This window comes from Medicago truncatula, chromosome 7 (assembly GCF_003473485.1).
Source record: "Medicago truncatula cultivar Jemalong A17 chromosome 7, MtrunA17r5.0-ANR, whole genome shotgun sequence".
NCBI classification, from domain to species: Eukaryota; Viridiplantae; Streptophyta; class Magnoliopsida; order Fabales; family Fabaceae; genus Medicago; species Medicago truncatula.
In genome coordinates, this window is record NC_053048.1 from 22,223,400 (window position 1) to 22,248,330 (window position 24,931).

The 24,931-nt window shown below is 37.2% G+C and overlaps 1 pseudogene; it reads right to left on the bottom strand.

Moving 5' to 3' along the window:
* Positions 1 to 527: 527 nt before the first annotated feature.
* Positions 528 to 14,657, bottom strand: LOC112416605 (uncharacterized; annotated as a pseudogene).
* Between the last annotated feature and the right edge of the window lie 10,274 nt (positions 14,658 to 24,931).

Consider the following 24,931-nt stretch of genomic DNA (forward strand, 5'->3'; position numbering starts at 1 on the left):
AAGAAACAAAAATTGATCAATATGGAAGAATAAAGAAGAAGAAATTTGAAAGAAGAAGATGTTTTTGTTCCCACGTTCGGGGTTCTAGAATGGAAGAAATTTTATGAATGTAAATGATGAATTTAAGGACATCCAGATGAAAGAAATTTGATGTAAAATTTTATTTGTTATAAGTCTTGTAGTGTAAATTAATTAAGATTGAACACCTTAATATAAAATAAAATTAAATCATTTGTTGTTTCAAAAAAAAAATTAAATAAAAATTAAAATTATTAAAAGTTACCTTATGACTAAGATTAACTCTCCTTCAAAAAAATAATAATTAAGATTAACTCTTTTATTTTTAGAAAAAATCTACTCATTTATTTGACATTTAATGTTCCCTATGTATATTACATTTTGATTGGTTGATATCATGAGAGGGTAAATTACCCTCTAAACAAGAGAGAGTAACGTAGGCTTCACCCATTAAACATCTTCTCTCTCTTGATTTTAACATTTATTAACATTTAACTTCTTAAATGCATTTATTTTTTAATGGGTAAGATTTCACTGGACCCTCCAGTCACCGAAGAGGATCCAGTCCCAACAAAAACACCCATAATTTCAAACAAGGATTCTTTCCTTCCAACCTGGACGATCATCCCAATTTTCGAACGATCATATAATTATCTTTAAGTTATTATTTTTCCCCCTATCCATTTATCGCGCGTCCTATTTTTTTCCAAAAATGTCCTTGAGATTTTTCGAATTTTAAAATCCGAATTGGTGTTTTCCTTTGTAATAGATGAAAAATGAGTTTTTCACCAATTCGAATTTTATAATCCGAAAAAATCCGATAATCTAAAAAAAATAAAAAATAGGGTGCGTTATTTGATTTTTTCAGATTATGGAATCCGAACACCCCTAAACACCAGTTATTTCATGGTGCTGATGCAGTTCGGATTACGTAATCCAATTCTTAATATGTTTGTAACATGGATAGTCATTTTAAGGACAATATTAATCATCTTTACTCCCATCCTTGTGTTTTTATGATCAAGACTCCCTTAGAAGGGACTTCTTACGGGACTCCGCACATCAAAATCCAAAATTTCATCGTTTAGACCCTTTTTTTCATGGTGCTAATGTAGTTCGGATACGTAATCCAAACTGTATCAGCACCAATTCTGAACATGTTTCTAACATGGATAGTCCATACCTATACCCATTACCCACACTTTAATTATAAAAAGACAATAAAAACATCACAATTGATATAAAACTATGATCCAATTTTTTTTAAAGCAACTCATAAAATAGTTGAAATCATAGTATTTGGCCAAATAAAACAACATCCAAAATAATTCTCGAAAATTAAAATAAAAACATTCAAAATACATATAAAAAAGAGCATGCTAAAATAAACATCAAATTGATTTAAATCATAAATTTGTAGCTCGTAAGCTTATAAAGGTAAGGATGAAACGATTACCGTATTAGTTTTTAGGTTTAGGTTAATGCTTAAATAGCTAAATAAATTAAATAGTTGTACACCAAAAATAAATAAAATAGTTATTATATAATAGTATGAGTATGCGGGTTACGGGGCTGGGTTGTATAGTGCCCTTACCTGCACTCATACCCATCTAAATTTGCGGGTAATTACCCAGACCAAGGCCCATACCCGTAAAAGCGGGGTTTTACCCTACCCATTGCAGGTATTTTTTCTGGTGCCCATTGGACCTAGGTCCAGTTGTCATCCCTACATGAGAGTGTCATAGGATGAGATAAGTAATAGTCATTATGTTATCACATCTCTCAATCCAATCTAACCTTTTTGTTTACGCTTAACCTGCATCTTACCCAAGTTCAATTTGGTCTTCCTAGCAACTAAGGGTGTTCTTGGGTGGGTTTGGGCTGGGTTTTGCCAAACCTAAGACCCAAACCATATATGATATTCCGGTTTGGGTGAGGTAAAACGTTCACCTGTTATATTAATGGGTGAGTTTGGGGAAACTCACTAGTTTCCGATTTGGTTTGGGTTGGATTATGGGTTACCCAATTTTTTTTTGTTAATATTAAATGACTAAATGACGCGTCCTCGTATTTTTTTCTCATAAAAATTACTCAACTTTTTATTTTCTTAAAAAAAATTGTGTATCCTATTTCTCTATATTTTAGCGTTATAAAATAATAAGTTATAATATTAAATAACAAATTTCATCATAAAATACTTGCAACAAACTAAAGTTGGATTACGGAAAATTGCTTTAACATCAAAATAACTAAAAAGTACAACATCATAATTTATAACTATAACATGTTTTGATTTTCAATATAGATGATGTGTTGTATCAATTTTAGAAATTAGACTTTGATTTTCAATGTCGAGGATTTGTTGTGTCAATTTTTGTAATTAGACTTGATTTATAACCATTTTTTTAAAAGAAAGATTATAATCAAAACCTTTTTTTTTTTTTTTTTGAAGAATGTATAACCAAAACCTTTGTTATTCTCCTTCCTCCCTGTGAAAATGAAAACGAAAATAAAAATATGAACATTATTGGATAAGTGGGTTTAATGGGTCTGGTTTTACCCAAAACCCGTTTTTTTATATGGGTTTATCATTTTTTAAAACCATGTCAACCCAACTCAACCCACTTTTTTGGGTTTTTTTGGATGGGTTTGGCGGATTTTTTAGGTTGACCCAACCCATGAACACCCCTAGCAACAGAAACTCGAAGAAATTAAATTTAAGCCAAAAACTAATAATAATTTTTATAAATTTTCTTTAAAAACAGAATTCCATTCTATGGTATATTCCATCAATGAGTTCTCTCAACGGCAACTCAACTTCTTCCAAATATGTCATGTCTTGTTCCATATTTGATTTCTACTCAGTCACTCTTTGAGTTCAACGAGTTCAAACTCTACAACTCATCTTGTACGAACACTAACTCACCTGAGTTTCGTAAATTTGTGGCCGCGTCAGAGATCGTCGTCAAGTGGAAGGTTTGATGGTTGTCGCGCCATTTTTCGGACGTCAAAGGCCATTTGATTGACTTTGACTCACTTTTTATATCACGACCGAACAAAATTTTTTTAAGGGGAAAACGTTCCAAACCACCCATTTTGAAAAGATTTAGGGTTCGGGGGTTGGTTATATTTAGGGAAGGTATTAGCACCCTAAATATTCGTAGTACTCTACGAGAACCTCTTGATTTTATTTAACTTTTTGTGCTTAAACTTGCTTGCTTTTAAAGAGATGAAAATGAAATTGAATTATGAGTTGATAAAGAAAAGAAAATTGATTTTAATTGAAGAGAAAAAAGAAAAATGTTTTTTAGTTGATGATTGAAAAGAGAAAAAAAGAAAATTATTTTTTAATTGATTTGGAAGAACAAGGTCCTCTGCCTACGTACCCGTGAGGGATCAAAACCTCGTAGTTCGGGGTAGAAATTGACGTTTGATTGGTTGAGTGTTTTTTATTAGATTTTGAAAAAAGGTTTTGAAAATAAAAAGCCAAGTGGCAAATGAGAATTGATTTGTGTTTTTTAGATTGAAGAAAACTGACTTAAAGTTGAATTAGAATTGATTTGAAATTTGATTAAGAAAAATAAAATAAAAAGACGGTCACTTGATTTAAGATCAAGGTTTATTGTGAAAAGTTCTTTTTGTGAATTTTGGATATTTGAATGTTTTTGCATAATAACTGAAAATTAAACTAAAAGAGCAATAAAAAAAATAAAAGTGTGTGGGTGTGAAGAAAAGATTGTTAGTTTACGTTAGTTCAACAAGATAAATAGTATTTAACATATATAGGACCAGAACACTCTGGAGAACAAAAATATAATATTAACAATTAACTTAGGACCAGAGCACTCTGGATTAATTTAATTAACAAGGACCAGATTGTTCTGGAGAATATTTAAATTAAACAAAAATATAATATTAACAGTTAATATAGGACCAGAGCACTCTGGATTAATTTAATTAACAAGGACCAGATTGTTCTGGAGAATAATTAAATTAAACAAAAATAAAATATTAACAGTTAATTTAGGACCAGAGCACTCTGGAGGATAAAAATATAATATTAACAGTTAATTTTGGACCAGAGCACTCTGGATTGAGGTGTGTATTTTAGTGAAAAATAAATTAAAAGATATATATATATATATATATATATATATATATAGAGAGAGAGAGAGAGAGAGAGAGAGAGAGAGCAAGAACGAAAGGAAAAAGTGAAAAGGAAAAGAAAAAGGAGGAAAGAAAAGAAAGGGGAGATGATATACCTTTGTGGGAGAGTAGAAGAAAGAAAGAGAAAAAAAAGAGGGTTGTTTTGTTTGATTTTTGTTTGTTTTGGTAATGAGGGTGTGTTGTTTTGTGTTTGTTTGTTGATGGTGATGAGAAAGAAAAGAAAGAAAGAAAGAAGAAAAAACTTTGTTTGAAAGTAGTGAGCACCTTCACTTTGGGAGAGATTCAATTCTTTGTGTGTAAGCCCCCCCCTTTTGCCATTGAGGTATGCTTGTATTTATAGAGGTGAAAGACTTGGAGCTTCACAGACAAAAACAGCTGTGTTTTCCTTGTTAAAAACAGCCCATGTGCTTATGTTTTTGTTGCTTGGAGCACAAGAATGAGAAAAAAGTGAATTTTGTTCATGCAGAACGTTCTCCAGAACGTTCTGGAACTTCCAATTTGCAAAGAGAAAAGGTGGACACGTGAATGCAAGCTGTAGAAGTTTGGAGGCCACTTGTTTTTACAGCTGTTTGGCACTTCTTTGAAAGCTACAAGTGCTGTCCTTTGTTGCTTTGAGAGCAAGAGTGTCCAAGTTGTAAAATTTGCCACATGGAGAATGTTCTTAAGAACATTCTTGTTGTTCCTTTCCTTTTTGAGACAACCACACGTGATGAAAAAACAGTTGTGATCTGGTGGCAACATGAGGGAACATGATGATGTCATTCTTATCCCTTTGAAGTTCCACCAGAATGTTCTCAAGAACGTTCTTTTAGTTCCATGCACTTTTGAAGCAAAACGTGTGGTGTTGTGCAGCTGTAATCTAGTGGTATATTTGATGGGACATAATGAGGTCACTTTATTTCACTCGTAGTACGACCAGAACGTTCTGGAGAACGTTCTGGTAGACTATTCTTGATGAATTTTCATTTTATGCCTTTTTAATAAAAACAAACAACATAATAAAATAATGATAATAATAATAACGAAAAGGACTAGAATAAAATGACTAAAAAGAGTGGTAAAAAAAAATGAACAAAAAATGAGGTATTTAAAATACGTCTCTGCCGAAATTTTTCCTAAAAAAGCAAACAATTCCGGGCCAAAAGACAAATGAAATGTGATCTTAGGTCAAAAATTGGGGTATGACAGATGCCCCTATTTAAGTTTCTTCGTCCGAAGATTCGAAGATGGAATCTTTGAATTGACAGGTCGAAGAGACTTAAATACAGAGTACACCATTTTTGACCTAAGATGCTATGAATGCATTTGATGCAAGAATGAGTGCATGATGACATAGGTGACTCGACTGGAATGAGAAACAACAATAAGATACCCAACACTCGCTAGAGAAAGGGATCCTGACTCCGCTAGGGGAATGTAGTTTCACTGGGGAAAATGATTGTCTACTACCTGTATGATAGGTGATTGAAATTAACTAGTGACATCACTGGCACAACTTCACGCCAGGGATGACACTTTGAAATTGATTAGTGACATCACTTGCACGGCTTTACGCCGGGGACGACACTTTTGAAATTGAAATTGAAATGGAAATTGACTAGTGTCATGACTAGAAATGGCTTTACGCCGGGGAGGACACTTTTGTATTTGAAATTGAAATTGACTGGAAATAGGTTCAAGTTGTCCCTTTATCAGAAACTTGCCGCTTGAAATTGACTGAAAATAGATTCAAGCTGTCCTTTTGTCGGAAACTTGCCGCTTGAAATTGACTGAAAAATAGATTCAAGCTGTCCTTTTGTCGGAAACTTGCCGCTTGAAATTGAATGAAAATAGATTCAAGGTGTCCCTTTGTCGGAAACTTGCCGCTTGAAATTGAATGAAAATAGATTCAAGTTGTCCCTTTGTCGGAAACTTGCCGCTTGAAATTGAATGAAAATAGATTCAAGTTGTCCCTTTGTCGGAAACTTGCCGCTTGAAATTGACTGAAAATAGATTCAAGTTGTCCCTTTGTCAGAAACTTGCCGCTTGAAATTGACTGAAAATAGATTCAAGTTGTCCCTTTGTCAGAAACTTGCCGCTTGAAATTGACTGAAAATAGATTCAAGTTGTCCCTTTGTCAGAAACTTGCCGCTTGAAATTGACTGAAAATAGATTCAAGTTGTCCCTTTGTCAGAAACTTGCCGCTTGAAATTGATTGATTCGTGACATCTCTTTACCAGACACACTGGGGATGACACCTTTGATGTAAATGATGATTACAAGCTGTTCATTTGTTAGAACTTGCCATTTGACATAATGATGAAACGAGGACCGAACTGAGGGGATATTATTAAACAAAATTTTGTGGGATTGATGCAACCATGTACGAAATGATGCGATGCATATGTTGTATAAGAATGTATGAAAGTGTTGATGCATGGATGTATGGGTGTATGAATGTATTACGTCCGAAAGCATGAATGTACTTATTGTATATGATAGATGGACTCGATGAGACAAGACAAGATTTGGTAAGGTGGAAAGTGGACTGACATCACAGTACTTATACACTCGGCAAACTTCCTTTGAGATGACCTCATTGGGGACAAAGTATCAAACACATGCCTTATGGGGATGAAACCCATTAAAAGTCTGGAAAAAGTCGCCCTTTGTAAGCTGATACATAATGTTCTTCCATTGACACACTTCCGTCGTTGTGCCCTTTTTTTTTTGAATTTTCTCAGTGTCCAATCATGGTTCTCTGGTGGGGTCTAACCATTCTTTGAGGAACGTGCTGACGCATGCTTCCTTCACTCTCAAGTCCTAATATGTACTTGTGCCTTTATGCCTTTTTAAAAGACATGGAAAAAAGTTTTTTTTTTTTTTTTTTTTTTTTTTTTTTAGAGTTCTACTTCGAAATATTATCATCAAACAATGGAAAGAACTTTAAAAATAGAATAAAAGGGGAATTTCAAACAGAAGGGCCATAGGCTCGAGTATTATTGATTTGAATGACAGCCTGCAGATGACATGACTTCATGGATTTTTTTTTTTATTTAAAAAAATGGTAATTTTAAAATGGGAAGGTACATTGAATTTCATAACCCCATTCCCCCTTACAACTCTTGAATTCTACTGCTTTTGATGCTTCAGATTTGGAGATTCTTTGATAGTAGACATGCCCCAAGTGGATTGTGCCTGACTGGACGCAGTTACTTTGTCTTTTTCTTTTTTATCCTTAACTTTTGCATAGACCGCCCTTTCGGGTTTCCAGCCTATCAGGATAATGATTTCTGTTTGATGTCTCTAATTTTTGCTTGAGCCGCCCTTTCGGGTTTTCAGCCCACCGAGACGCTCATTTTTGCCTAAGCCGCCCTTTTCGGGTTTTCGACTTACCGAGCTGTTCTTATAACTTTTAGACAAAGTATTTCTTGACTGCATCTGTGTTCACAGGACGTGGAAGTTCTTCACCATCCATGGTTTGAAGAGTCATGGCACCGCCTGAGTAAGCTTTCTTGACAACATACGGGCCTTCGTAGTTAGGCGTCCACTTGCCCCTAGAGTCGGGTTGGAAAGTCAAGATCTTTTTGAGCACAAGATCACCTTCTTTGAATTCACGGGGATGAACTTTCTTGTCAAAAGCCCGCTTCATCCTCTTTTGATACAACTGACCATGACAAAGAGCAGACATGCACTTTTCTTCAATCAGATTCAATTGGTCATACCTACTTTGAACCCAATCAGCCTCTGATAATTCAGCCTCCATTAAAACTCGTATTGAAGGAATCTCAACTTCTATGGGAAGTACTGCCTCCATGCCATATACCAAAGAGAAAGGGGTTGCCCCTGTTGATGTGCGTACAGAAGTACGATATCCATGTAATGCAAAGGGAAGCATCTCATGCCAATCTTTATAAGTCACCACCATCTTCTGGATGATCTTCTTTATATTTTTGTTTGCAGCTTCGACAGCACCATTCATCTGAGGTCTGTAAGGCGAAGAATTATGGTGTTCGATCTTGAAATCATCACACAATTCTTTCATCATCTTGTTGTTCAGATTCGTCCCATTATCTGTAATGATCCGGCTAGGGACACCATAGCGGCAAATAATATGATTCTTGATAAACTTGACTACCACCTGTTTGGTCACATTAGCATAAGATACAGCCTCAACCCATTTGGTGAAATAGTCAATAGCCACTAGAATGAAGCGGTGTCCATTTGAAGCTTTGGGTTCAATTCTTCCAATCATGTCAATGCCCCACATAGAGAATGGCCACGGGGAGGAAAGAACATTGAGTGCAGTCGGCGGCACATGAATCTTATCGGCATAGATTTGACACTTATGACACTTCCTGGCATGCTTGTAACAATCGGCTTCCATTGTCATCCAGTAATAACCTGCTCTCAATATCTTCTTGGCCATTGTATGTCCGCTAGAATGAGTCCCAAAGGATCCTTCGTGTATTTCATGCATCAATAAGTCTGCCTCATGTTTGTCAACACATCTGAGCAACACCATGTCAAAGTTTCTTTTATACAAAATGTCCCCGTTTAGGAAGAAATTGACAGACAATCTTCTTAGAGTCTTCTTGTCTTTATTGGATGCTCCGAGTGGATACTCTTGCCTTTGAAGGAAACATTTGATATCGTGGAACCATGGCTTGTCATCAACAACTTCTTCAGTGGCGAATACATGAGCGGGTCTCTCAAGACGTCTGATATGGATCAGCGGCACTTCATTCCGACGATTTACTTGGTACATTGAAGACAAAGTAGCCAGAGCATCCGCCATCTGGTTTTCATCACGAGGAATATGGTGTAGCTCGACTTTGTTGAAGAAGGTCAGTAATCGTCTTGCATAGTCTTTGTAGGGAACCAGGCCGGGGTGACGAGTCTCCCATTCTCCTGTGATTTGATTGATTACAAGGGCTGAGTCACCATAAATGTCGAGGTTCTTGATTCTCAGATCGATGGCTTCTTCGATACCCATAATACACGCTTCATACTCTGCCATGTTGTTTGTACAGTCGAACGTTAGCCTGGCCGTGAAGGGGATGTGTGCACCTTTAGGAGTAACAATGATTGCCCCAATTCCGCTACCATAAGCATTAACAGCTCCGTCGAATATTAGACCCCATTTTGATTCAGTATCTGGACCTTCCCCGAGTAGCGGTTCATCACAATCTTTCATCTTCAAATACATAATCTCTTCATCAGGAAAGTCGAACTTGATGGGCTGATAGTCTTCAATTGGTTGGTGAGCCAAGTGATCAGCAAGGATACTGCCTTTGATTGCTTTCTGGATACGATACTCAATATCATATTCGGATAATAACATCTGCCACCGGGCAATTCTTCCTGTCAAAGCGGGTTTCTCAAAGACGTACTTGATCGGATCCATCTTAGATATCAACCATGTAGTATGACTAATCATATAGTGGCGGAGGCGTTTTGCAGCCCAGGCTAGTGCACAACAGGTTTTCTCGAGCATGGGATAGCGAGATTCACAGTCAGTAAACTTCTTGCTCAAATAATAAATGGCATGCTCCTTTCTTCCGGTTTCATCTTGTTGTCCGAGCACACAACCCATGGAATCTTCCAGTACAGTTAGGTACATGATTAGTGGTCTTCCTTCAACTGGAGGGATGAGAATCGGAGGTTCTAGTAAGTACACTTTGATGCTATCAAAGGCTTTCTGGCAATCTTCTGTCCAAACAATCCCTTGATCTTTGCGGAGGAGTCTGAATATCGGCCCACATGTTGCAGTCATATGAGAAATGAAACGGGAGATGTAATTCAGTCGTCCGAGAAACCCCCTTACTTGTTTTTCTGTTTGTGGAGCTGGCATTTCTCTGATGGCTTTGACCTTGTCTGGATCTACTTCAATACCTTTCTGACTAACAATGAAGCCCAGAAGCTTTCCGGATCTAACACCAAAAGTACACTTGTTGGGATTCAGGCGAAGTCTGTACTTTCTTAGCCGTTGGAACATCTTTAGCAAATACTCAACATGTTGTTCTTCAGTGATTGACTTGACGATCATGTCATCCACATAAACCTCAATCTCTTTGTGTATCATGTCGTGAAAGATAGTAGTCATACCCCTTTGATAAGTAGCTCCTGCATTGATCAAACCGAACGGCATTACTCTGTAACAGAAAGTGCCCCAAGGTGTGATGAAAGACGTCTTCTCTCTGTCTTCGGGCGCCATCTTGATCTGATTGTAACCGGAGGAACCATCCATGAAGGAGAACACTTTGGATTTTGCAGTGCTGTCAACCAGTACATCAATATGAGGTAATGGGAAATCATCTTTAGGACTAGCTTTGTTAAGGTCACGGTAATCAACACACATTCTGACTTTGCCATCCTTCTTCGGAACAGGCACTATGTTGGCTAGCCATTGAGGGTATTTTGATGTAACGAGAAAACCTGCATCGATCTGTTTTTGCACTTCCTCTTTGATCTTGAGGGCCATATCAGGACGGGTTCTTCTCAATTTCTGCTTGACCGGCGGACATTCGGGCTTCAAAGGCAAATGGTGTACCACAATATCAGTATCCAGACCTGGCATATCTCGGTACGACCAAGCGAACACATCAACATATTCTTTGAGAAGCTCTATCACTCGCTTCTTGACACTTACCTCAAGTGATGCCCCAATCTTGATCTCCTTCTTGTCTTCTTCGGTACCCAAGTTGATTGCTTCTAATTCTTCCCCATAGGGCTGAATGATCTTTCTTTCTTGTTCAAGTAGCCGAGAGATTTCGTCGGGAATCTCTTCGTTCTCTTCTTCTTCCGCCTCATACACAGGGAACTCAAAGTTGGGAGAGATCATAGGGTTATGTTGTTCAACGGGTTCATTTGTTTTTAATCTGCATATATGATTGATGATTTTAGAAAATAAGTAAGTGCAGATTTTTAGAAGGTGATTATATTTTTGGTTTTTTGTATTACCATTTTTTCTAAAATCATAAAAGAAAACAAGGCGAAAAAGTCGGGAACAAAACGACATTTTTATTTGATTGATGATAAATTCTTGAAGCAAAAAGCCCTAGATAGATTCACTCTCGCTTGGGGCGGGGCGAAAGGATTTTCTTTAAAAACATAAAAGACGAAACAAAGTGCATTACTTGGATAAATGAGCAATAAAAGGAACATCTACGGCAACCCAATTGTGGCTAGACCCTCCTTGTGTCACAAAGTTTCGTGGCACTCTTTCGGGATTATCTTCAATGATTGCATGAATGAACCCAGAGCTGTGGAAAGTACCTCTGATTGGTTCGACCATGATTTTAGGCTTGGACAAATCAGCTGATGGGCAGAAACCCACTCCTTCTCGGCGCTTGTTCTCTGGGAGTTCAATCAACTTTCCCCAGCTTGCAGACCCTCCAGCTTGTATCACTTTCTGAGCATCCTTCAGAGAAGAAATAGATGCCTCACTCTTCTTGGTACTCTCTTCTTCCACGGTAAATCCCTGAAAAGGCGTCCCTTCAACACTGTCAGCCCCAATGAAAGAGAAAGACGACAAATGGCTCACTAACAAAGCCTCTTCACCATTCACAGTTACTAGCTTCCCATTCCTCACGAACTTCAACTTCTGATGCAAGGTAGACGTTACTGCCCCCGCTTCATGAATCCAGGGTCGGCCTAGTAAACAGCTGTAGGATGCTTGGATGTCCATCACTTGAAAAGTAATATGGAAATCCTGTGGCCCAATTGTAATAGGCAGAATCACCTCTCCGAGAACATTCTTCCTCGAACCATCAAAAGCTTTCACCATTACTCCACTTTGTCTCAAAGGTGTACCCTTGTAAGTAAGCTGATCATAGGTCGTTTTGGCCATTACATTTAACGATGACCCGGTATCTACCAACACATTTGACAAAGCGTCGGTCTTGCAGTTCATAGATATATGCAATGCCAAATTATGGTTCCTTCCTTCCCCCGGGAGCTCTTCGTCACCTCAGATTGTTGCATGCAGTGATATTCCCCACTATTCCATCGAATTGTCCCACAGTCACATCATGGTCTACAAAAGCTTGTTCCAAGACTTTCATCAAAGCTTCCTTATGAGCCTTAGAATTCAGCAATAAAGACATTATGGATATTTTTGACGGAGTCTGCATCAGTTGATCAACCACTTTGTACTCACTTTTCTTTATCAGCTTGAGAATCTCATCAAAATCAGAACATGACTTGGTCCCACTAGTCTGACCCACATCTTTGATTGCACCGGAATCTTTAGTTCGAGTTTCTTCAGTCACCGGAGCGTCAACTTTCTTTGGAAACACTAGAGGGATAACACGCCCATTCCTCAATACTCTACTATCTTCGGCAATATTTCCCACAGAAGGCAAAGGCGGTATTGGAACTTCACGACCACCTTCTATCATAGTGGCATTGTACTTGTAAGGAATTGCCTTCTCAGAAGTATAAGGTATTGGACCAGGCAAGCAAATCACTAAAGGAGCAGCAACTGACTTCCGACTGTCGTAAAATATCTCCAAAGGCTCTTCAGGAGTTATAACACATACATTGTCATATTTTCTTTCAACAACCAGTTCTCCTTGGTTCAGCAGTCCTTGAATATCATCTTTCACTTTCTGACAACCCCAGGGGTTCAGAAGGCACTCGTTGCAGCCGTCATGATCATGTTTAAAGAGGTTTACTTTGCATAACTTGGCATGCAATGGGACCAAAGGTGTTCGGATTTGTTGAACGTCGAGAATATGGTGAGTCTCTTGGCAATCTTCGACCATGTTGACAGTTGCAGCACCATGGTTTGGCAATGGATTGGTTTGAATATTTGGCGCTGAGTCTGTGAAGGTTATCTTCTTTTCTTTGATTAGCCTCTGTACTGCATACTTAAAGGCATAACAACTTTCAATATTATGACCTGGGGCCCCTTGATGGAAATCACAAGTCTGATCAGGTCTGTACCATGCTGGCAGTCTTTCTGGTACTGGAGGAGGAGGCCTGGTTTGAACCAAGTTATTTCTGAGTAATCCTGGAAGTAACTCCGCATAGGTGACGGGAATTGGGTCAAATTGCATTCTTTGTGGTCGAGGTTGCTGTTGTTGATAGGGATGTGGGGGATTTTGTTGATATGGTTGTTGTTGGTATGGACGTTGCTGGTATGGTTGTTGGGGATATTGTTGAGGGTGTTGAGGATATTGTGGGAATTGAGACTGGCTATTTGGGGGATGAATAATATTGGCAGCAGGTGTGATGGCAGCAATGTGTTGATAGGTTGGATAAGTTTGCTGAGGCCTTCCTTGGGCCACCATACTAACCTCATGTTCTTTCTTTCTCGGGATGTGGTTGCCATATTTCTTGGTTCCACTGGTAGAAGCTCCATCTTTTACTAAACGTCCTTCTCGGACTCCTTCTTCCAACTGCACACCCATGCCGACCATTTCAGCGAAGTTCTTGGGCGTACTTCCGACCATCTTCTCGTAGTAGAACTGACTGAGAGTTTTTAAGAAAAGTTTGGTCATTTCCTTCTCTTCTATACGTGGGCTGACTTGGGCAGCAACATCCCTCCACCGCTGAGCATACTCTTTGAATGTTTCTTTGATCCCCTGAGTCATGGCCTGAAGATCACTTCGGTCTGGAGCCATATCTACATTGTAATTGTATTGTTCCACAAAAGCTTCACACAGATCATGGAAAGTTTGGATCTTTGTTTTGTCCAGATTCATGTACCACTTTGAGGCGGGACTAGCCAAGCTCTCCTGGAAGTAATAAATAAGGACCTGATCGTCCTTAGCATACGCGGACATCCTTCTTGCATACATTGTTAGATGTTCCTCAGGGCAGGAGTTCCCTTTATACTTCTCAAAATCTGGGACCTTGAACTTATGGGGTATCTGGACGTTTGGCACCAAACAGAGGTCATAAGCAGTTTTTCCAAATCTTTCTTTTCCGCGGAGAGCTTTCATCTCACGGTACATCTCATCATACTTCTCTTGTAAATCCTCCACTTGACCATAGGCCTTCATACTCCTTGAATGGAAGATGGGTTCTTCATTTTGTGGAGCAGTGTGAATCATAGGTGCTGAGTAAGTCATGACAACTGGGGGAGCTCTTACAGGAGGCGGAGGGACATGAGTCACCTGATGAGTAGGCATCTGAGCTTCACAAGCAATGGGACGGAGTATTTCGCCAGCAGTAAAAGGCGGGAACCAAGGCACGGAGAGCTGTGGAGCAGAGTGTGTCGGAGTGTCGGCACATATTGTCCATTCAGGGATGGCAGAGGAAGATGCTTCAGCCTGAGTATTGGTGGGAGGTGGAGGAGCTTGTGTTTGTGCATGAATTTGTGCTTGAGCTTGTGCTAGAGCATGAGCTTGAGCCTGAGCCTGAGCTTGCTCTTGGGTCCGCATATCTGCCATCGTCTTCATCATTTCAACCATTTCGTCCATCTTAGTCTGCATGGCTGCCACTTCTTCACGGAGCGCCCGATTCTCTTGCTCGAGAAAATCCATCTTTCTTTTAACAGTTGCACGAGTGTAATGAGTACGAGTAGACTTGTAGTGGATGCGCGGTGCCACCTTTGAAACGAGCTGACTTTTGATTGGAGAAGAAAATTTGTGTGAGACTTGGATTTGAGACTATGAAATGCAAGATGATGCATGATATGCTTATGCAAAAATAGACACATTTTATTATTTTTTTTTTTTTTTTTTATCGAAGGACTTATAAAAGCTATTTTGTAAACATTATAAAGAGATAGAGGATAGACCTATAAAGATAATTCCCTTTTTACAAACTGAGCCAAGGGATAGACTCCAAAGTTCATAAAAGAAAGCGAAAACATAAAAGATAAGAACATTTTGGGAAATTCTTGAGCCTCTGAAGTAGACTACTCCTCGGAATCTGAATGCGCGTCCTTGAAAAAGTCCCAACGCTCCTTTGCGCTGATAAATTGTGCGAGCCTTGTGCTCTGAGCTTGGATCTGAGCATCTTTTTCAACTATTTGTTGCTTTTGCTTGCGAATCTCATGATCCTGTTGTTCTATTTTACCACTCATAGTTTCCATCTTGAGCATAGCTTCATCATACTTTCTTTTCCAAATGGCACCTACACAGTTTGATTCAGCCAATTCCTCTTGGCACTCTCCCACAGTCTCAGGAGCCAAGGGTAAGGATGGTGCTGGGGTAGTTGAAGATAGGTATCTTGGGAGGTGATAGGGTAGGACTAGACTTGAAGCTCTATTAATGACCCATTGAGTGTGAGATCCTTGTGAAAAGTCTGATTTCTTCGCCAATTGGCTTCTGCTAAGTCTGCGAATAGCACGCCAAGCCTGAACAAATTTTCCTCTCTTGTTTGTGGGATCTTCATGGTTAAAGTAGAATTCACCCTCTAAGTAGATGCTATCCGGTTTAGTTTCCATTGGGCATCCAAACTGACGTTTGGCAAGGATAGGGTTGTAACTGATTCCTCCTTGCATACCGAGAAGGGGTACGTTTGAGTATTCTCCACAACTGACAATGATGTTTCTGAAGTTATGGGTGGCGTGGTACCAGGCTATGTCAGATGGAGTGAGGGACATGATTCTTTTAGACCAAGAGAGATTTCTTGGATTGGCTTGAAAGGAATGGGTTTGGGGTAAATGAGAGGTAAACCATTTGTATAGTAAAGGTGCACAACCGAGGATAGTCCCACGACCTACCTGGTTCCGATCGTGTATGGAATGGTACATATCGGCTAACAATGTGGGGACAGGGTTCTTTGTGAGGAAGATTTGAATGGCATGGATGTCAACATAATTATCAACATTTGGGAACAGTACAAGGCCGTAAATGAGTAAGGCTAGGATGGAGTAAAAGGCGTTGACATTGTTTACTTCGGCGAAATCAGAGGCTTGCTGGTAAAGGAATTTGGCGGGTAGGCTTGGAAGATTTCCTTTGATGGTGAGTTTTGTTTTTATGAGAGAGGTTTCAAGATGGAGAGCATCTGCTATAGTGGCGGCTTTTGGAATGGGTTCAAGGCCGGTAAATGGTACTTCGTCAAGCACTGGTAGGCCAACTAAGTAGGAGTATTCCTCGAGGGTGGGAGCAAGTTGGTAGTCGGGGAAAGTAAAACAATGGTAAGCAGGGTCATAGAATTGGACCAAGGTCTCCAAACATCCTTTCTCAACATTTGTCCAAAGGATACCAAGCAGCTTTCCATGACGATCATGAAAGTCTTCCGGACTGGCTACCTTAACTGCAAGATCCCTTAAGTTCATCAAATCCAATTTCTTGAAAGTGAACTTCCTAGTGTTTCTTCTCTCCATCCCTTTGATATTTACAAAAAAAAAACTATATAAGCCCTTCGATATTTTGATGAAAGAAGTTTTTATGGATGAATGCATGTATGCATGATTATGCTGCACAAATGGTGAAAACATGGTGAGGTTTTAGGTCCACATTGATGGAGTCAAAGGGTAAACACGTCATTTGGTAAGGACTATGGTCTCATTTGTACCTGTATCACGGGTTCTACCAAGTTCCCAGAGTCTTTAACCGCTTCCGAATGTCATCGGGTTACGGAAATACTTCCGGTCCAACAACGTTCGTAAGAGAGTCTCGTCTGAGTGTAGTATCGCGTATCAACTAGACCAAGACTACTCTTGATTAGCCACCGCACTACGTCCTAAAAGGCCAGGATGGGTAATGGTAACTAAAGGTCCTCAACTTCGACGGTCACTTGAAAATACAATGCCAACACGACTACTCATGCCAACATAAATTACTTCCAAGATTCCTCCATTGAGCGGGGTTATACCACATGAACCAAAACACGAGACTTGACTCTCGGAATGGCACTTTGGTTATACCACCATCTTATCTTATGTTTCCCTCAAGCCCGGGTGTAGGACTTATCTCACCACTCACGTTAAGGAAAAAAGAAAGAAGAAAAGAGAACATATATACCAGTATTTCCATCCTTTATTTTTGTTTTTGTTTTAAGCAAGTTAGAGCACAAAGAATTAAATAAAGCCAAGTTAGGCTCAACCCTCTTAAGTGTCCCCAGTGAAGTCGCCATTTCTGTCGCGCCATTTTTCGGACGTCAAAGGCCATTTGATTGACTTTGACTCACTTTTTATATCACGACCGAACAAAATTTTTTTAAGGGGAAAACGTTCCAAACCACCCATTTTGAAAAGATTTAGGGTTCGGGGGTTGGTTATATTTAGGGAAGGTATTAGCACCCTAAATATTCGTAGTACTCTACGAGAACCTCTTGATTTTATTTAACTTTTTGTGCTTAAACTTGCTTGCTTTTAAAGAGATGAAAATGAAATTGAATTATGAGTTGATAAAGAAAAGAAAATTGATTTTAATTGAAGAGAAAAAAGAAAAATGTTTTTTAGTTGATGATTGAAAAGAGAAAAAAAGAAAATTATTTTTTAATTGATTTGGAAGAACAAGGTCCTCTGCCTACGTACCCGTGAGGGATCAAAACCTCGTAGTTCGGGGTAGAAATTGACGTTTGATTGGTTGAGTGTTTTTTATTAGATTTTGAAAAAAGGTTTTGAAAATAAAAAGCCAAGTGGCAAATGAGAATTGATTTGTGTTTTTTAGATTGAAGAAAACTGACTTAAAGTTGAATTAGAATTGATTTGAAATTTGATTAAGAAAAATAAAATAAAAAGACGGTCACTTGATTTAAGATCAAGGTTTATTGTGAAAAGTTCTTTTTGTGAATTTTGGATATTTGAATGTTTTTGCATAATAACTGAAAATTAAACTAATAGAGCAATAAAAAAAATAAAAGTGTGTGGGTGTGAAGAAAAGATTGTTAGTTTACGTTAGTTCAACAAGATAAATAGTATTTAACATATATAGGACCAGAACACTCTGGAGAACAAAAATATAATATTAACAATTAACTTAGGACCAGAGCACTCTGGATTAATTTAATTAACAAGGACCAGATTGTTCTGGAGAATATTTAAATTAAACAAAAATATAATATTAACAGTTAATATAGGACCAGAGCACTCTGGATTAATTTAATTAACAAGGACCAGATTGTTCTGGAGAATAATTAAATTAAACAAAAATAAAATATTAACAGTTAATTTAGGACCAGAGCACTCTGGAGGATAAAAATATAATATTAACAGTTAATTTTGGACCAGAGCACTCTGGATTGAGGTGTGTATTTTAGTGAAAAATAAATTAAAAGATATATATATATATATATATATATATATATAGAGAGAGAGAGAGAGAGAGAGAGAGAGAGAGCAAGAACGAAAGGAAAAAGTGAAAAGGAAAAGAAAAAGGAGGAAAGAAAAGAAAGGGGAGATGATATACCTTTGTGGGAGAGTAGAAGAAAGAAAGAGAAAAAAAAAGAGGGTTGTTTTGTTTGATTTTTGTTTGTTTTGGTAATGAGGGTGTGTTGTTTTGTGTTTGTTTGTTGATGGTGATGAGAAAGAAAAGAAAGAAAGAAAGAAGAAAAAACTTTGTTTGAAAGTAGTGAGCACCTTCACTTTGGGAGAGATTCAATTCTTTGTGTGTAAGCCCCCCCCTTTTGCCATTGAGGTATGCTTGTATTTATAGAGGTGAAAGACTTGGAGCTTCACAGACAAAAACAGCTGTGTTTTCCTTGTTAAAAACAGCCCATGTGCTTATGTTTTTGTTGCTTGGAGCACAAGAATGAGAAAAAAGTGAATTTTGTTCATGCAGAACGTTCTCCAGAACGTTCTGGAACTTCCAATTTGCAAAGAGAAAAGGTGGACACGTGAATGCAAGCTGTAGAAGTTTGGAGGCCACTTGTTTTTACAGCTGTTTGGCACTTCTTTGAAAGCTACAAGTGCTGTCCTTTGTTGCTTTGAGAGCAAGAGTGTCCAAGTTGTAAAATTTGCCACATGGAGAATGTTCTTAAGAACATTCTTGTTGTTCCTTTCCTTTTTGAGACAACCACACGTGATGAAAAAACAGTTGTGATCTGGTGGCAACATGAGGGAACATGATGATGTCATTCTTATCCCTTTGAAGTTCCACCAGAATGTTCTCAAGAACGTTCTTTTAGTTCCATGCACTTTTGAAGCAAAACGTGTGGTGTTGTGCAGCTGTAATCTAGTGGTATATTTGATGGGACATAATGAGGTCACTTTATTTCACTCGTAGTACGACCAGAACGTTCTGGAGAACGTTCTGGTAGACTATTCTTGATGAATTTTCATTTTATGCCTTTTTAATAAAAACAAACAACATAATAAAATAATGATAATAATAATAACGAAAAGGACTAGAATAAAATGACTAAAAAGAGTGGTAAAAAAAAATGAACAAAAAATGAGGTATTTAAAATACGTCTCTGCCGAAATTTTTCCTAAAAAAGCAAACAATTCCGGGCCAAAAGACAAATGAAATGTGATCTTAGGTCAAAAATTGGGGTATGACAATGGTGATTTCACATTTGGATTTGAGCCTCTTGTGAATTCTTTAAACATCACACCGATAAAATACGGAATAAAACAATCAAGCAACCAAAACAAAGTGGCTGACAATTATAAACACAAGCAAAAGTAGAAAACGACGAGAGAAAGAGAGAGAACACACGGAAATTTGTTTACACAGTTCGGTCCAATACTGACATAGTCTAGGGGAGAGAGCAGCTCTCCGTTCTACTATAATGATGAGTAACTTTGCAAAAGAGATATTAAAAGGGTTACAAGAATCAATCTTCAAATCTAATTCTACCCAAAGTCTCAATCTCTTCCCGTGACCAAGAGACTCAATCCTAATAGTGTTTTCCAAGGTGAATCAATTCCAACTTAACTAGTTAGTAATTAAGGAAACAAGCGACTATGGGGAGTAAACCTAATAGAACCATTCTCTTAAACTAATAGGTAGACGGTGATAGGGATGCCCGTTTGTAAAACTATTAAGAAGTAAGGAAGAGTGTGCTATGAGTGTCCTAAGATTCATAGATGGGAAATCCTTTAGGAACATTGGCCTTCATTGCCTTTGGAAATTTAGGAATGCCAATATATAGCCTTTGTTTCAATTAACTTTGAGGTAGTAAGATCCCACACGTAAGGATCACCGTGTGACAAATAGGTGCAACTAAACATTGGAGGGATAGACCGAAATCAACCGAGATAGTATCGACCCGCACGTAAGGATCACCGTGCAATGAGCAGGTGCAGCTTGACAACCGATTAGGTTAGAACGTCCCAATGGCCTCGTCACTTGTATAGTCTACTTAAGGTAAATAAACGCGACATGACTGTTATTTAATATCCAACAAATAAATAGGTGAGGATTTCTAACCGCTGCTTACTTTTCTGCAACCAAAAATAGGTAACTTACTCTGTTGCAAACATATAAAAATTGCAATTTCTAACCCTTAACTCTTTTGTTTAAAATAAGTAATGTGAATTGTTTGGACGAAATGACAATCCATGTGAATACGATAATCTACTTATCACATTATTACTTGGTAAATTATTTGGTACACTTGCCTAATCTGCACATAACTTGTCATGATGTTACGAAAACAAAACTATAAAAAAAAAAAAAAAATGTCTGGTTAACCAACCAAATGATTTCATAAACACCTTGTTAAATACAAGAACTTGAAATCAATAAACTATATAAAATCACTCAAAATACATCAAAAGGGACAAACATAGTATATCAGTGTATTTAAGAGGTATTTAAAAATTATTTTAAGTTTAAGTAAGAAATTTTTGCAACATCATTATTATTAATACTATTTAATTTATGTAAACGTATAATGAAATTTTCTTATTATATAAAGTGATAAAAAAGTTTGTTTATTTTGCATACAAAGACGAAAAAATGGCTGGTAATCTCAAGTTTGTTTATACTATAATTCTTTTTGTTTCCCTAAACCTAGTTGTAGCCGAAATTGGTGGTATGTTTACTCTAAAACAAAAGTTATTTTATATGCAATTTTTCAAACCCCCTTTATTAATATTTCTTTATTCTTTACATGATAAAAGAGTGTGATTCTTATCAAGATTGTTATCTAAAATATCCCGTGCTGAGAAATCAATTGGTGAGGTGCATTGACAATATTTGTAAGGTCACGCTTTTTAGTCAAGGTTAAAAAATATTTATCAACTATGTCTAAGTCTTTAATTTAATTTTCTTTACTCATCATAATATTATTACTCTTAGACCCCTCTCTCTCTCTCTATCTCTCTCTCTATATATATATATATATATTATAAAAACATATAAAATAGAAGGGTGCTAAATATACTATGAAATTATTGTTATCTTTATTTTTCTGGATGATTTTTAACAATAAAATTGATCTAGGAAAGCGGCAAAAGTTGCTCGATCTTGTGTCTAGTGGACAAAATTAAGTTACTGTCCTATTCGTGGTTGAAAGAAAAAAAAATTCCTCAGTTATCATGGTTGGTGGCTTAATCTCTTATATATGTTGGGCTATGGCTAGCTGTTGTTTCTTTCGTTTTTATTTTAATTTGTTTTTCTCTTTTGCTGCTTTCCTATTCTAACTTTGTAAATATTGTTTCAGACTTGTTGTTTTTTCTTTGGCACACCTTGTGCTAGGAAAGACACTTTTATTATCGTAATATATATTTCATTTTAGCCTCTTCAAAAAAAATTAGAGTTAAGTTATAAATCTATGAGAGGAGAGTAAATGATTGAGTTTTACAATTCAAGGTGTTATGGTGAGGATGTATTCATACAATTATCTACTATAACCTAATAGCATCATCATTTTAATGATAGTATGAAACTCCCATACATCCAAAGGTGAAACTTTAGTGACAAACCTAACTCGTTTACATATATAATAGCTCTTTCTAAATTTTAACTTTAAATACTCTAGTAAGTAGATAGGAATATTTAGAATCATATATTTTTTAACATATAAAGGTATATGCAGATCAAGAGGAGATTACATAGTACACATAAAACCATATACTAAATATATATAGTTGTAGATCAAAAATCTCAAAGTTAAAGACTTCAAAAGACAACATGATTATCAACAATAAAAGTATCCTTGTCACATGACACTGACACATTGGTGTTTTCCAAAACACTATGAGTATTTTAAGATGTAAAACTAAGTGCAAGTATAAACTATCCAATTTATTGTATAAAAAGTTATTGATCCCACATGGATTGTGGAGCTACAGCTTCGCGTAGCTTTTCAGCAGAAAACTTGTTTGGAGAAAAATAAAAGGCTAAAATGCGCTTTGGTCCCCTAAATTTTCAAAACTAGCGATTTTAGCCCCCGAAGTTTGAAAATCGCACTTTTAGCCCCCTAACTTTCATCCCATTTGCAAAAGTTAGGCCCCTTCATAATTTTGACCAGTCAACACTGATTCAGACACTGTTTTAAACACATGGACACGCTGATGTGGAAATTAAATTTTAAAAAATCCATAAACTTACGATAACCCAATGACAGAACATAAATCTAAATGAAGAAGAGACCTTATACGATTTTGTTGGAGCAGAGACAGATTTGAGGTTGCGGTAGGAATGGGTCGCGGTGGTGGTTATGGAGATGGCGGTGTTAAAGTGAATGATGGTGATATATATGGTGGAGGAGAAGAGATTTTGGGATTTAGTGAAGGAAAATGTTGGGAGGATGAAGGGGTTGCTGAAGAATGAGAAAGAGAAAAGAAATTAACAAAGAGGGTGTGAAGAGCTTTGCTGGGTTTCATAAGTTTATGGATTTTTTCTTTTTTTCTTTTTAATTTAATTTCCACATCAGTGTGTCCATGTGTTTAAAACAATGTCCAAATCAACATTAACTGGTTAAAATTAAGATGGGACTTAACTTTTGCAAAGGGAGTGAAAATTTGGGGACTAAAAGTGCATTTTTAAACTTGAGGGGCCAAAATCGCTAGTTTTAAAAACTTAGGGGGTCAAAAGTGCATTTTATCCAAAATGAAATAAAACATTTGTCACAACATTAAAAGTAAAAGGTTAAGTTTGAGAAAGCAGTTAAAGTCTTTAGAAAATTTGAAGATGGAAACTCTAGTTTAGATCTAAGTTCAGCTATGATAAAACATTACTGCGATTTACATAGCTATAACTTAGGTATAGCTTCAAGTGTCTCTTAGAGCTATAGCCAGCTCAAAGCATCTTTAGTCTTTGAGATACACATGGCTACATCCTTATATAGCTTTAATGTCTCACAGGGCTACAATCGTTTATTAGCCGCTCGCAACTCTGTGATCCATAGAGCTATATCTCTCAATAACCTGCTTCCTAGCGAACCAATTGGTCTTAGGGAGTGTTTCCTCATCCATCATGTTAAGGTTGGGACGACACTCATTTATGGGCTTGATCGATAGACTTAACATGCAACAATTGCTAGGTTCAGGTGTCCGGTCTTTTCACACTAAGGTATTAAGCTATGAGGTCCTATGTGCCATATGACAAGAGTCCTACCAAGAACGTAGCGCTTAGAAAAAGAGTGGTTTAACTTTTGTGACTTAGCACTATGGCCATTTATTAACCTCTTAAGTTAACTATGATTCACAGAGCTATAGCTTCAAGGCTCTTCTATGTTCAAGATAATTAACTCGAGTAGACCTTCTTGATCCTTTCACCAGTGTGGTGCTTAAGGATAAAATCAAGTCGAACAAACATTTTCCACTCCCATACCATGTCGGGATCAAGGACCTATAACATTAGAAATAAAAGTGATCAAAATTTTATTTCTAAAGATTTTGTGTTAAAACAGTTTGGTATAGTAAAGCACGGCGCTACAACTTTATATATCACAAGTAAATAAATAAATCATAATCTCACCATGTCTAAACCACTATAATAGGTTTAGCTCAAGGTGAGTTGAACCATTGAAATGGAAATGAAGATGAATATAAATGAAAACATAAAAAATAAATTGATAAATTAGATAGAGTTGTCACAAGATTACAATCCTTGAAGGAATAAGGTAAGCCAAAGCATCACCACGTAATTTACTCTAAACACTCTATATTCTAGTTACCATACTGATCTATAGAAGAGATGAAATGGAACGAGATCTCTAAAGCTGCTAACCCTAGCCATAACCTGACTTCTCCAATTCTAAGGTAAATTTTTTGACCCTTGACACTAACACATGGGTGTCCTTTTATATTAGAAGGCCACCCACTACAGGTTGTACCCTTTGGTCCTTTTACATGGGTTGTCCTTATCCATCCGTCCTTATCCAATCATACCTACCCATTAATTTATTTCTTTATTCTTCCTAGAATTCCAATCATTGGGGAAAACTCATATTCTTCCTTATTAAGCAATGGACAGACTGGACCCACGTACTCGTACTCGTACTATGTACGACCCGACTAAAGTCCCATGATTTTGCAACTTTCCACATCTTCAGCGATACATCTTCAATCCACGTTGCAACTTCCCACATCTTCAGAGTCATTCCTTAACCTACATCATCAAATATCATAAACAAGCATTACTAGTTCCAAAGTACTAAAAACACTTAAAACATTAAAATCCTAAAATATGCACTGATTATATGTTTAAGGCATTGCAATCACTCAATTACTTGTCCATTATGGGGGCTAAGTGCAACGTGATAAACCACTTATTTTCCGGTTATCACACATCCACCGTTAGTTGAAAAAGGAGTCAATGAAGCACTCTATCTACGACCATAGATTGTTTATCGATGAGATCTAATAGAAAAGAGAACATTTGAGGCATAATATAAATGGGATAAGATTCTAGAAACATCATAAAAAGTAATATAAGTAAGTAAAATAGTTAATGAATACACCACA